Below are 13,363 nucleotides of genomic sequence, written 5' to 3' on the forward strand. Positions count from 1 at the left end.
TTTAAAATTATAACTAAAAGCCAAGCATTTTTAAGTAATTTTAATTCCAGATCAATAACATTAATAGACACATTCAATTGGCCTAAAATGTTGATTGATAATGCCATAGTATTATATCTTCAGTTCATTATCTGCTCTCGCATAAGTTGTCCCTTTTCCAAACACAATTAGAGGCCTCTCTGCTCTTCTAAGCAATTCTTTCCAAATCAATTCTATTCTATAATCTCAATCTCAATCTCAATCTCAATCTCAACCTCAACATATACATATATATAAACTCACCTTACAGCACCACTCAGTCCGTACAGGATCATCCAAGTTGTTGTTGTTGTATTTAGGCTAACATCCATGCCAAGTTTTAATTACTTCAATCCAATAAGCTATTCAATTTGATTGATAGTTTTAAAACTCACCTAATAGAAAGTACTGATGTTTCCAGCTGTGGATTTGGAAGAAGACCAGATAAAAGAACCATCAATTCAAATGCCCACATTTTCATGCTGTTCCAAGGGAATAATGATACGGATTGAAAGCGAGAAATGAAGGTTTTAGTCGTAAACCAACAAAGATGTTCTTCTCAAGCTTAACTTGAAGGAGTGAATCCCGATAACAAGTTATAAACCTTAATTCTCAAAGAGAAATGATATTTGATTGATAAAAGTTGCCATATCCTTACAAAATGAGGGTTTAAATACAACCTCTAAAAGATAAGCAAAGGACAGGGACTACCCCTACTAGGGTTACAATACAGTTAATAATAAGAGGGTAAGATAGGTAATGCGCCCAGACAACAGGTACAGAGGTGCAGGTACGGAATGTCAGACTGTCTGTTGGTCGACTTCCTGAGGAAGTAATCTTGGCGATCCGCCCATGCTCATATGTGGATACGCCTTCTGGCGTACTCCTAGATCCGCGTTGCTCGCATGTCTTGGGGATCCGCCCTTCCAGGTGCATCCTCTGTGAGCTTGATTCTTGAAGACCCGCTAGAGTCCGCGCGATCAGTGTGGCCAGTTCGGATGTCCGCATCATTCTCTCCTTCTTTAAAAGAGTTCGGCACTGATTCGTTTTTGTTGAGCTCTAAAGGACCATCCGATTTCCATGGGCTAAGGTCACGGATGTTGAACGCTGGTGAGACTTTGCCAAGCCAGTTTGGCAATGCTATATGATAGGCATTGGCGTTGATCTTTTTGGTGATTTTATATGGCCCATACCTCCTAGGCCGAAGTTTGCTGCTTCTGGTGTTGGCGAGCCTCTCCTTGCCCAAATATACCATGACCTCATCTCCAACTTCAAACTGTAGGTCCCTGCGGTGCTCATCCGCCTTAGCCTTTAACTTCTGATTTCTATCCTCAAGAGTCTCCCTTACCTCTTGGTGCATCTGGATATAGTCCTGGGCCAGCTGGTTGGCAGCCACATTTCCCTTTGGAAGGTATGCTATATCAAGGGCATGGTTTGGGGTCTTTGTGTATACTACCTCAAATGGTGATCTCCCGGTTCCCGAATGTACAGAGCCGTTGTAGGCGAACTCAGCTTGGGCTAGAACCACATCCCACATCCGGGGCTTATCCTTGCACTTGCTACGCAGTAAGTTTCCCAGAGTTCTATTGATCGCTTCTGTCTGTCCGTCTGTCTGAGGGTGGGCAATGGTACTAAACTTCAGAGAAGTATCAAAAAGAGCCCACAAGGTCCGCCAGAAGTGACTCAGAAACTTCGTGTCACGATCTGAGACAATACTCTTTGGTACGCCATGTAGTCTGACGACCTCCTTGAAGAACAGTTTAGCAGTTGCCGATGCATCATTGGTTTTTCGGCATGGTATGAAGTGTGCCATTTTTTAGAATCGGTCAACAACCACAAAGATGGAATCCATGCCCCTCTGAGTTCTGGGTAACCCTAGGACAAAATCCATGGACAGATCCTCCCATATAGTTTCTGGTACAGGTAGTGATAGTTGCAAACCAGCATTAGTGGGGTGTCCCTTGGCGGTCTGGCAGATATAGCATCGTTCTACTAGGTACGCCACATCTCTCCTCATCTTGGGCCAGAAATAACGGGAACTTACTGCTTCATAGGTCTTGTTTTGCCCAAAATGTCCCCCCAGGGATCCGCCATGCAGATCGCGGATAACTTTTTTGCGGATGGAAGTGCAAGGTAAACAAAGTTGGTTACCCCTCATTAGATACTCATCCGTGATGTGATACGCCCCATCTCCATGCTGGGTTTTACATTTCTCCCAAATGCTACCGAATTCGGGATCCGCCAGGTACTCTCCTCTGATATGTTCGAAGCAGTCGGTCTCCAGATTGACGGTTTTTATTAGTGCAACCCTCTGACTCAAGGCGTCCGCCACTACATTTTGTTTTCCCGCCTTATGGATAAGCTTATAGGGGAACTTATCTATGAAGGCGGACCATCGGGCATGCATGGAGCTTCGAAGTTGCTTCTGACTTCCTAGATACTTGAGGGCCTGATGGTCAGTGTAGAGAATGAATTCTTTCCCCACTAAGTAATGCTCCCATACTTTCAATGCCCTCACTATGGCATAAAATTCTTGATCATACGTTGCCCACTTTTGCCGTGCGTCACATAGCTTCTCACTGAAGTACGCAATGGGCCTTTTCTCTTGCATCAAAACACCACTAATCCCAATTCCATTGGCATCACACTCAACTTCAAACAGTTTATCAAAATCAGGATACGCCAGCACTGGCGCTGTACTCAGTTTTTCCTTGATCAAGGCGAAGCTCTCTTCTTGGGCGTCCGCCCACTCGAACCCCTTTCCTTTCTTCAAACATTCTGTCAATTGGGCCACTATGGAACTGAAGTTCTTAATGAATCTTCGATAAAATGTTGCTAGCCCATGAAAACTCCTGATGTCCCCCACATTCCTCGGAGTCGGCCATTCTCGGATGGCTCTCACCTTCTCTCCATCCACTTGGACACCGTCCCCACTAACCACGAATCCAAGGAAAACCAAACTTTTCATGACAAAGTCACACTTCTTGGTGTTGGCGAATAGCTGGTGTTTCCTTAACAGATCAAATACGTCTGCAAGTGCTTCTCATGATCCGCCAAGGTCTGGCTATGAATCAAAATATCATCAAAATACACAACTACGAATTTCCAATCACCGGGCGAAGCACATGATTCATTAGCCTCATAAAAGTACTAGGGGCATTGGTCATCCCAAATGGCATCACTAACCACTCATACAATCCATCCCTAGTCTTGAAAGCAGTCTTCCATTCATCCCCAGCTCGAATACGTATCTGGTGATAACCGCTCCTGAGATCAATCTTGGAGAAGACTTTAGATCCGCCAAGCTGGTCCAGCATATCATCCAACCTTGGAATGGGAAACTTGTACTTGATGGTGATCTTATTGATGGCCCTACTATCAACACACATCCGCCAAGACCCATCCTTCTTCGGCGTATGTAAAGCTGGAACGGCGCAAGGACTCATACTCTCCCTAACGTATCCCATCTCGATGAGTTCCTCCACGTTCCGTCTCATGATGTCGTTCTCCTTCGGACTCATTCGATAGTGTGGGAGGCTTGGTAAGCTAGCCCCATGCACAAGATCGATATGATGTTGGATGTCCCTCAAAGGTGGTAACCCATTGGGTAGCTCTTCCGAGAACAGATCTTGATACTCGCCAAGTAGGTGGGTCACTTCACTCGGCATTTCCCTTTCGTCCCTTTGGGCGGATTCGTGATTCGCCTTAACCATTACCGCGTATACCATTTGGCTTTCTTCACATTCGTTGACAAACGATTTGTGTGTAGGACAGACTACCAAGGTAGACTTCTCGTCGGCCTTTGGCTCTCTCACCATTAGTGTAAGGACAAACTTCACCCCATTCTTCACAAATCTGTAAGTGTTCTCTCTTCCAGCGTGGGTGGCGTTGTTATCAAACTGCCAGGGTCGGCCTAACAATAGGTGGCATGCGTCCATATCGACCACATCACAACAGACTTCATCATGATAGTTACCAATCTCAATCGGTACCTTGCATCTCTGGGTCACCCTCAACTCGCCAACGTTCTTGATCCATCCCACCCTATAGGGATCAGGATGTGCCCCCGCCAGCAATCCAAACTTCCGAACGGCGCTGCTACTCACAATGTTCTCCTGACTACCACTATCAATGATTACGTTGCATCGCCCTTTGTTCACAAGGCAACGAGTCTGGAATAGTTGATGCCTCTGATCGCCCTCTAGTCGGCTGGAGACTAATAAGCGTCTAACCATATGAATGGCGTATCTCCCTTCATCCGCCTCATCATCATCCTCTCCCAAGGGTTCACAATATACTTCATCCCCTTCTTCATAGTCTTCTTCACATCTTTCCACCATGTTAGCACTCTTCCTCCTAGGACACTCATTGGATATATGGCCTGGTTCATTGCACCTGAAACATTTAAAAGGCGTGGGCCTCGCATATGGATTGTTGCTCTTAGGTGGTGTAGGTACCTCCTTGTATGGCCTAGTATCTCCAACAGATCCTCTTCCCACACTGTTAACCCTGACTCCACTGGCACTCGCCACTTGCTTGCCTTTGTCATAAGACTTCACGCTATCTCTTCCTCCAGGCGTATACTCAGTAGCGGCGGATTTCCGGGTTCGCCCGCTTAGTTGAGATTCAGCCTTCAGGGCCAAATTCCTGGCATCTTGCACTCGAACCACCATCTGTGTGCCAATACGATCCTGGATGTTGTATCTCAACCCTTCTAGGTACCTAGAGGTCTTTTGGCTTTCAGTTTCAGACAAGTTGGTCCTAGCCGATAGCCTTAAGAATTCTGAGGTATACTCATGGACACTTCGGGCACCTTGAGAGCATCCTCTGTAGGAGCTGTAGATATACTGCTCATAGTCCGGCGGTAAGAACCGCTCCCTCAACATCGCCTTCATTCGTAGCCAAGATCTAATCGGATCTCTGCCCCCTCTTCTTCTTTCTTCCCTCATCTGATCCCACCAAACTGATGCGCCACCCTTCAGGCGATACGCCACCAGCCTTACTTTCCTCTCATCAGGAATCCCAGCATATTCAAAGAAGCGCTCAACTTCCGATAACCAATCTAAGAACCCCTCTATATCCAGTTCACCACCAAAAGATGGTAAGTCTATTTTAACTTAAAGGCATCATCCCTGTCAAAGTTTCCTAGATCTGGTTCTGCCCTAACCGTACCCACACGTCTGTTATCATTCGGGCCAACACCCCTCATATTTCTAAAGGCACCATTATCCCCAATATCCTCAAAATCATCACTATCGCTATCAGCGTTATGCACAAGGACAAAGTCAGGCCTTCTTACCTCAGGATCCCTAGGACCCATTTGTGGACGTGGTTGTTCAAGGGCTCCTTCCTTTCTCTGAGTTGATCCTCCTGCTGCGGATTGGATTAAGGACCGAACCTCCAGTTTGAAGTTTTCTAGGGAGGTGGTTAACTCCAGGAACTTTTGATCGGTCTGTCTCTGCCGCTCATGGCTGGCCTGAATCTGTTCCGCGAGGTGCTCCCTTAGCTCCTCATACCTCCGGTCACTAGTTTCCATGGAATCTTGCGGTTGTCGGGGTTGAACCATTGCCAAAAGAAGTTTCGGGTCAGGAAACTATTGGCTCTGATACCAACTGATACGGATTGAAAGTGAGAAATGAAGGTTTTAGTCGTAAACCAACAAAGATGTTCTTCTCAAGCTTAACTTGAAGGAGTGAATCCCGATAACAAGGTATAAACCTTAATTCTCAAAGAGAAATGATATTTGATTGATAAAAGTTGTCATACCCTTACAAAATGAGGGTTTAAATACAACCTCTAAAAGATAAGCAAAGGACAGGGACTACCCCTACTAGGGTTACAATACAGTTAATAATAAGAGGGTAAGATAGGTAATGCGCCCAGACAACAGGTACAGAGGTGCAGGTACGGAATGTCAGACTGTCTGTTGGTCGAGTTCCTGAGGAAGTAATCTTGGCGATCCGCCCATGCTCATATGTGGATACGCCTTCTGGCGTACTCCTAGATCCACCTTGCTCGCATGTCTTGGGGATCCGCCCTTCCAGGTGCATCCTCTGTGAGCTTGATTCTTGAAGACCCGCTAGAGTCCGCGCGATCAGTGTGGCCAGTTCGGATGTCCGCATCAAATAAATTCAGCAAATGCATGTCATGTCTCTTAAGTGAAAGAATCTTAGAAAGAAAGAATAAAACAAGTTACCAAACCATAAGAGCAGAAGGAATAACAAGCCTCAAGAAGAAACCAAAGGTATGTTGCAACGCCTGGAGTGAGAAGCCTTTTCAATGTTTGTGAACAGGAAGGGAAAACTTGACATAATATCAATTTAGGCTCAACGTTCAAAATAGCACCAATATAGGCTTAACGTTTACAACATAGTATCAATTTAGGATCAACGTTTACGATATAGCATCAATTTAGACCTCACGTACAAAATAGCACCAATATAAGCTTAGCGTTTACAAAATAATACGAATTTTAAGCTTAACGTTTACAAAATATCCAACATAATACCAATTTGTAAATGTTAAGCTTAAACTCGTATTATTTTGTAAACGTTAAGCTTATATTGGTGCTATTTTGTATGTGAGGCCTAAATTGATGCTATATCGTAAACGTTGAGCCTAAATTGATACTAATATTGGTGTTATTTTGAACGTTGAGCCTACATTCCCAACAAAAATAACATTTACCCAATAAGATAGGTCATTAGCCAAAGCTTCACCTTTACTTCCTAACCCACTTTTAAACACCAGTATCCAGCATACTAACACATGAATCAAAGCTGTTATTCCTGAAAATATCATTATTGGAAACAAAATATTCGGTGTCTGGAGGAGTTTGTTCAGGCATTGAAGAAGAGCATAAGCAAAAAGACTTGGAATCATAAAACGAGCATAAATTCCAGGTTCAATAGAAATTGAAATGTATTACCCACAAACAATTAGAATAGATTTTGTATTAGCTCATATGAGTGAAACAGGATACTAACTATTACCAATACAAACATTGCTCTCTGCAATCAATAAAAAACAAGCAAACAATTGCTAATATTACATGTGCGGTTGCCGGAGATAAATTCCGGCGTCTATGTGGTCGTCGGAATTAAAATCCGGCGTCTGTGAGTGGTCGGCCATAAAACACGGTGGCTGTGGCTGGAAAGTTGAACGGGAAGGAAAAGTTGAACGGGAAGGAAGAGGGGAAGAGGAAACGCGCGTGCGTGAAAGAGTGAGCAAGAGAGAGAAAAATAGAATTAATTATTCTAAATAAATCTGGACTGTTCATTTATTTGGAAGGCTGAGATTTACTCAACTCTACCTTGTGGAGTTTCTTCAAACTCTAGAGGATCCGTACGCTATAAAAATAAACCAAACAAGTAGAAAAGAATGTCACTGCTAAGAAGTAAGGCAGTCAACCGCTACATTTTCATCTAGAACCATATTAATATCCATAATAGGAAGACAATCAAACCAATCATGACACAACTCCAAATAAATAGTTATCGAATACAATTTCAGAAGATTAATCCAAAGGGAAACCATCACATATGCCACCATTTTAATAGGATAAATTACCGCATTAAGTTCTACAAAGAAAGCGTCTCGAGCTCCTAAGGGAAGAGCAAATGAAGCTCATAAAACTCCTACAGTTCCAAATGAATTAATAATGGGTTTCATCTATGTTTACTTTGGTCTAAGAAGGCGGTGGTGGCATCCAACGAACCAAAATTTCTATGTAAAAGGTTTTATGAAAATATCAGCATCGAATAAATAAATATATATATATATATATATATATATATATATATATATATATATATATTTATATTCTGTAGACATTTGAATAAAGAATTATCTAGAAGTAACCATAAAAAAATCAAAGAATTGTAGTTTATAATAATATTTCATGGAACCAACGTGAATAAGAATAAGTGGTCTTTATGTGTTTGATATTAGTATAAATAGCAAAGCTCTGTAATGTGTAAAATCAAAATAAGTGTGAATATGTACAAGTGAGTGGATTAGTGTCACAATAAATGCTTGGGTGGTAATAAATCCTTGGAGTCCTTGTATAAAATTCCAAAAATTACCCATCTTATATCTAATGATAGTTGGTTTCGCATTTGATGTAAACAATACGAAAACATGAAAAATGGTAGAAAGGGAAAAATGTGAAAATTGCAAAAAAAAAAAAAAAAAAAAAAAAAAAACCCTGAAAAACATGAAAAACAGTAAAAATGTGAAAAATGCGATAACTTTTTGGTTTGAACTACAAAACTAGTTATTCCATTTTTATCCCGTTACATCAAACAAATATTAATAGTTACTTGTAAGGAATATCAAATCTCTTTTCTCATATCCTATCCTTTCGTAATACCTATTTTATTTCATTCCATTAACCATAACACACCTAAATCAATACCCATAATCATCTATCAAGTCAAGGAATACAACAACAAAGATGAACCTGGGTTCCTTTATAATGAGTAAAGAAATGATAACACCCGCCATAAAACATGGAGGACTAAGCTGAAGATATTCCCTCATGGAGAGGGCTTGAAGGGAAAAAGGCACGATCAAGACTCGTCTCCTGGGCGTATATGGCGTACAGATGGAAATACGGTGTCGTCCCATAAGTCCCTCTTATTATCCTCCAAGCAACACATAGTTGGAAATACGGTGTCGTGCCATGGATTCTTACAAAGATCCGCCGTTTTTAGAAGAATATAGGATCCGCCTCATATGACGATCCGCCTTTATGGAGAAACAAGCAGCTATACGGCGTAACTCTCTAGCATTAAACCAGCATTGATGATATCCTAAAACCTGTAAGAGCTCTGAGGTTAGAGGCTAGAGTTAAGCTGCGTTAAAAGAGCATTACTCTTCATTAAAAGGGCATTAAGAGAAGGTTATTACAGTTATCACTCAAACCTATATAAATACCCTTGTAACATGACAACAAAGGTACACTTACACACTATTCTCAACCCTGCTTTGTCATTACAGTTTATTCTCTTAAGAAGTTTACTGACTTTGGCATCGGAGTGCCCCCGGCTGATCCCAACGTCACCTCACAAGGACGCTTTACGGTGTTGTTGAATCTACGGAATATCAATTGGTGCGGTGAAGGTGGAATCCTAATAGTAATAGGGTTACACAACGAACATTCAAATATGTCTTGAAATAATCCCACTGGGAATATCTCCACTATGAGAAACACGGGGAATACCCCTGCCAACGATGACCTCAATGTCGCTCCCCTTGAACAAAGTATGCCACATCTCGATGGCATGGTACAACCTTCGCACGAGTGGTCTCCCGAGTCATTTTTTGACCAAATGGTGGAATCTGTCCGAGGAGAGTTGGGCAATGAATCAGCTGAGAGGGCGCGTAATATCCTCAACGGAAACGATGTAACAGAGCAGGATAAATGGGTGTTTCCACAACAACAACCCCAGGGAGATGCTACTAATGTTACTCCAGTCAACACATCGCCGAACAATTCTGAACCAAGAGATAGATCGAGATCACGTCATAGACGTTCGCCTAGAGCACGAGGAAACACCAATCAAGATCGGGATGGTGAATCTCTTTCTCTAAACAGGTTTACGACGACGGTAGAGGCACGATTCCAGGAGGAATCTCGAAAACATAAGCAGAATGAAGAGCGATACGCCCATCAAGTAAATAAGCATTCGCCTTTCACTACCCATATTATGGGATTCAAAACCGATGGCCGTTTCAAATCCTCAAATTTGCCGCAGTACAAAAAGGCAGAAAACCCTGAAGCACATGTAAGTAAATATAAGGAGCTGATGGACTTATATGGAGCAAATGAAGGGATCCTTTGTAGAATGTTTTCTACGACATTGACCGGATCAGCCTACGGGTGGTTTGAATCTCTAACGGCTGGATCCATAAATAGATGGGAAGAATTAAGCCGGGAATTTTGTGTAAAATTTGCAAGTAGCATTCCATGCAAGGTGTCTAGCAGAACGCTGTATGATCTGAAGCACAAAGAAGGCGAACCATTGAGGACCTATATCAATCAATTCAATGACTTATGCACTGACATAACAGATGTTGACGTAAATACGGCGGTAGAGGCCATAATAAAAAAACACAAGGTGTAAATGACTGCAAGAAAAATTGGTTATCCATAAACCAAAGACAATGGTGGAGTTAGTAGAACGCTACAAGAGATTCATGGAGATTGATGACATCAACAGAACCAACGAATCGTCAGTCAATAATTCACCAGAGAGAAGAGGTCGTGCGGATCTGGCAGACATGATAATAGATGGGCGGATGCTGGATCCAGTAGACGGGAAAACAGGTGGATGGATAACAGATGGGTGGATCAAAGAGGCAAACACCCCTCCAAAGGCGGATCTCATTTCATGCCTCTTAACATCCCTAAAAATGAAGTCTTATTATGGCTAGAGAAGAGTAAATTCAAACGAGACATCACATACCTCGATTTCAAAGGAGAGCAACACATCCAGATGGGAAAAAATGCAAAAGCATATTACAGGTTCCATAGAAGGCATGGCCATGACACTAATCGATGTTTCGCACTAGATAAAGAGATTGAGAAATTAACTGAACGTGGAGTGCTCGACGGGTTCATTCAAAATGAAGGAAAAGAAAAAGAAGGTGGTAAAGGCAAAGGCAATGGGATGATCAATGTTATTGCAGGAGGGCCAGGATTCGGATAAGGTGGCTCTCAATAAACCTTTCGCAGAAGTTGGTTCCGTAAATGGCCCCCACACCGATGCATTAGTGATCATGATGAACATTGAAGGATGGGACATGAAGCGTGTCATGATCGACACTGGAAGTTCATGCAATGTAATCATAAGAAATTCATTTCCCTAACTGAAAATAGACCCAATGCAGGTTGAAGCTACTATCGTGGACATCCTAGGAGTGACCGGACGTACCGTCCAAACCAAATGACAAGTGATGCTGGAATGTGAGATCACGAACGGAAACCAGACCTGGAAGGGGGAACAAAAGTTTACCATCCTGGATGGCCGGCTGGCGTATAACGTTATCTTAGGAAGACCTTCCTCTCAGAAGCAGCCGCTCTAATATCGGTACGCCATTTAACTATGTACGTACCAACGGAAAAAGGCAGAATAATGGTCAAAGGGAGCCAAAAAACGGCTCAAGAAACCTATACGGCGTCCCTAACCATACGCCCCCAAGAAGATAACGATGAACAGGATGAGGAGAATATGAACAATTCCGCCCTAGGAGACAGAGACGTGCCTTGTCTCAGAAGGAAAATGAGTGAAAATTGCAAGGGGGCTACACTCAGAGATCAAAGAGGCGATTATACAAACCCTCATTAAATGCCAGGAGGTTTTCGCCGGTGATAATGAAATACTAAGAGGGGTAAGCCCAGATCTCATTACTCACAAGCTCAATACAATGGAGGAAGTTACACTAATCATAAAAAAATAAATAAGAAATCATGGGCCAGAAAGACAGAAGGCAATAAAAGAAGAGATTGCAAAGCTCAAAAAGGCGGATGCAATAGAAGAAGTAATTTATACTGAATGGCTGGCGAATGTGGTTCTAGTTAAAAAAAGCTGGTGGAGCATATAGAATGTGTGTCGACTTCACGGATTTAAATAAGGCGTGCCCGAAGGATAATTACCCTCTGCCATGTATTGACATTTTGGTGGATGGAACAGCGGGGCATGAAGTCTACTCTTTCACAGATGTGAAATCCAGCTATCATCAAATACCTATTGATAGGGGTATTTTACCCCTATCTCTTAGCATGATTTACGGGTTGATTTTGGATAGAATAAATAAGTTTAATTACAAAAATAAAGTGTTTTTGATAAAATAAAGAAATAAAAATAAATCTCGTACTTTCAGTTTATTTTCCTCGTTTTTTATTTAATTTAGGAAATAAAAACGTCAAGCTAACTCGGCTCTCAAGATTTGTATTTCAGGTACGAGAAAGGAGCAAAAATCCACTCCATACGCGAGGCGTATAATCCCCTACGCGGGGCGTGAAACATGGTGTCGGTAATGATTGCCTTATCCGCAGAAGCCATGTCGAACTGACTCAGCATACGCGGGGCGTATGCCACTCTACGCGGGGCGTATGACACATGTCGGCAATAATTGGCCTAATCCTGAAAGTCAGACTGCATTGTCTCCCAGAGTCAACTCTCCATACGCGGGGCGTATCACCATATACGCGGGGCGTAAAAGGCAATTCTTCAACGTAAAAAGATCAGAGACTCTTTTACGCAGGGCGTACTTCAGCTACGCACGGCGTAAAAGCACCAATTCAAGCAATAAAACTTCAGAGACTCAAACACGCGGGGCGTACTTCAGCTACGTAGGGTGTGCTTGAGACAATTAGACACGGAATTGGTCCACATGCAGGAGATTTCTGACGGAATGGGCATTTACGTGGGGCGTAGACCATTTTACGCGGGGCGTATCATGGGATTTCTGCACTCAATGATGTTGCTCCATACTTGTACTTTGTGAAATTACAAGCTTGCCCTTGCTTGATGTCTATAAATAGGAAGCTCTTGAACTTCATTTGATACCTCATGAACTAAGAAGTAAATATACACTAGAGAGCAAACTATACTTGTTTTGTTACTTGTTGTAGTATAGATTCAATTTTTGTAGCTAAACTCTCCACCTCGAGAGCTTGTTCGGTTGTTCCGGCATTCCATCGAAGTTCCGCTCCACCATTCGTCACCAAGCTCGAGAGTTCCACCTCCACGACCTAGGAGACGGCTTTGAGTCCGGTTAGCTAGTTTCAAGGGCGGATTCTCCCCTTTTACGTGCTAATTAGCTTGTACTCTTCCTATGTACTAGGCTTGGTTGTATTCCATTTATATACATTTCATATTTATAATTTCATGATTTATAATCTCTATTTCCCTTTACGTATTAGTTCTTGCTACTTGTTTTGATATTGATAATTGACTATTGTGTAGGAGAACGCGATTTTCGACGCCATTCGGGCTATCCTTAGGGAGTTATATAGGTGTTGCCCTACCGGAAGTGACAAGCCGGAAACCATAGGAATTGACAAGCCACGGAACTTACGGGCCCTAGTTTCTAATTCCCCCGCTTTAGACACGCCTTGACTAGGAATCACGTAGTCTAAGTGCTTCACGGGTCGGTCCTACTTCACTTAGTCGTCTTTGCAAGAGCGATTTACTATCCGTATACATTTAGAGTCATTATTTGTCGTGGTTATAACTTATCACATTCATCCCACTTCATAGAGTTTTAGCCACATAAATCTGCGTCGCCAATAGTTAGTGTGTAGTTGTATCTTACTTTACCCCAAAGTAATCACCGC

The sequence above is a fragment of the Euphorbia lathyris genome, chromosome 1 (assembly GCF_963576675.1).
Source record: "Euphorbia lathyris chromosome 1, ddEupLath1.1, whole genome shotgun sequence".
Taxonomy (NCBI): Eukaryota; Viridiplantae; Streptophyta; class Magnoliopsida; order Malpighiales; family Euphorbiaceae; genus Euphorbia; species Euphorbia lathyris.